Source organism: Bubalus bubalis, chromosome 8 (genome assembly GCF_019923935.1).
Source record: "Bubalus bubalis isolate 160015118507 breed Murrah chromosome 8, NDDB_SH_1, whole genome shotgun sequence".
In the NCBI taxonomy this organism is placed as follows: domain Eukaryota; kingdom Metazoa; phylum Chordata; class Mammalia; order Artiodactyla; family Bovidae; genus Bubalus; species Bubalus bubalis.
The window spans coordinates 89,371,906-89,374,390 of NC_059164.1; positions in this window are offsets into that span (position 1 = coordinate 89,371,906).

Here is a 2,485-nt window from a genome sequence, read left to right on the forward strand (position 1 = left end):
GTCAATCTACTTGTCATAGTCTGCAAACAAAAATTTAACAAACAGTTTAAAATTTAAGGAATGAAAATCCCCTTCCCACACCAAACACACCCATACACACACACACACACCAATGACTCTCATTCTCTTACAGTCTTACAGAGGAGGAGAGGTTACCTATGTCCTAGAGGGGTGGGTTGACGGAAGGGCACTGCAGGCAAAGAGAAAGCAAAATGAGTAATCTCTTTGAGATTAGTGCAGCATTGCACAATTGAGTAGCTGCAAGTAAATTTTAAGCTGTGAGAAAGAGAGTGAGAGGCTAAGTTATAAGTTACAAGGGGACTTGCTACAATATTAAGGAATTTGATGCACAGTGAAATAGGCATCAGGAAAATAGACAATCATTATAGGATTTTCATCAGGGACCATATTTAAGCATCCAAGGGATGTTTTGAACCATATTCTTCAGTGGCTATTTCTAGACATAGAAAGGCTTGCTAGGAACCTAAATCCAGAGATGATGCTGAATCTGAACTGAGTGATACTAACAATGGATAAAGTTGGATTGTTTCCAAAGTTTAATTGGCTGTTGGAGATGAGGGAAATGATGCTTTACTTGATTCAGCTTCTGTGTTAGTGGTACTCTTAAAAGTTTCTTACTTATCTTTAAATTTTCAGCGTAAGCTTTTAGGTGATATTTCTGGAATAGAAATTGGTGTTTGTCTGTAAATCAAAATATATGACCTGATCAGTGATTTATTTACTGTAGATGCCAATGTAGTAGTTTAGTGTGGTGAAGTGGTTCAGTTCTCACTATTTAGTGACCCTAAGGGAATTCACTGGTATATAAGTGAAAATAAAATAAATCTGAAGTAATTCACCTAGATTTATTTTATTTTCACTTATATACCAGTTGTTTTATAAGAGCTCATAAATCTTTAAGAATGTTGATGAAATATTTATCCTATCTTAAATAGGATAAATAAAACCTATTCCAGAATTTCAAAGTAAAAATGTTTACTTTCATAGGTAGTGAAAGTCTAAAACATGAAGCCTATGTTGAAGATGTCTGAAAATAAATATTTTGGAGTTTTCAAAATCAAAAGAATTGCTTGAACTCAACTCACCTCACACATAAATATATTTTAAATTTTTGCCAAAATATTGATGATATCTCTGAATTATAAATAATTACTTGGGGGTGTTAACAGATGCTTCATTTGTTTCATTCATAGACTATCTAGAATTCTAAATACTGTTATATTGGAACATATGCAAAGTAAATGTCAAGGTGAGGGGGATAATTTTTTTAGGAATTCATATATTCCTGCATCCTTATGTGTCTGTCATCCCCAGTTTTGTCCAAAAACAAAGAGGGAAAATAAATGTGATGGCTCAAAAGTAGCAAAATATCATGTTATTATTAACTGGGGCTATAACAAACTAGTTTGGGCCACTTGGAGTCCTTCTATTTCTCTAGCTAATGACATAAGCAATGACAAGTTGATGTTGGCTGATGGCAGGAGATCTCAGCTTGTCACCCTTTCTGCACAGCTTTTTGAGTGTCCTCGTGACATGGCAGCTGGCTTCCCCAGGATGAGGGATCCAGGAAAGCAAATGCAACAGGAACTTTTATACTATGGAATCTGACCTTACACATTTGTTTACATATAAAAGTTATTCTTTACTCATCTATCCTAACCTGTCAAGTGTTACATCAATGTTTCTCAAGATGTTTCTTAAAACAGATGAGTTCTCAACACAAGGTTAACAAACCTGAAGCTCCACTTCAGAACTGCTGCTGCTGCTGCTAAGTCGCTTCAGTTGTGTCTGACTCTGTGCGACCCCATAGACGGCAGCCCACCAGGCCCCGCTGTCCCTGGGATTCTCCAGGCAAGAACACTGGAGTGGGTTGCCACTTCCTTCTCCATCAGAACTACAAACCCATAAATAGAAATCGGTTTCACCAGAAATAGGTTATGAACAATTCTTTCCAAAGTAATACTCTAGGAAGTTACAAAGTTGACCAAAATAAGACACAAGTTTCTTTTTATTATTATTATTTTTAAATTTTTTATTGGAGTATAGTTGACTTACAATGTTGTGTAGTTTCACGTGTACAGCAAAGCAAATCAGTTATACATATATCCACTCTTTTTTTAGATTCTTTTCCTATATAGACCATTACATAGCACTGAGTGGAGTTCCCCATGCTATACAGGAGGTCCAGACACACTTTTTTTTTTTTTAATGGGTCTCAAACTCTGTGACAGATTTTTTGTCAAGTTGCTTCCATTAAAAAGTATTAATTTTAAAATTAATTTAATTAATTTAAAAAGTTAATTAATTACTTAAAGCTGCCGCACACAAAGCATATGGTCCACAAACCATTCTCCTTTCCTTCTGAAGGTTTTATGATGTATTGTTATCATTAACCAGTCTTTTACTATTAAACTTCAATGGCCAGTTGAGACAAACAGTTCTGAGACCATTCTTCCACCACTGA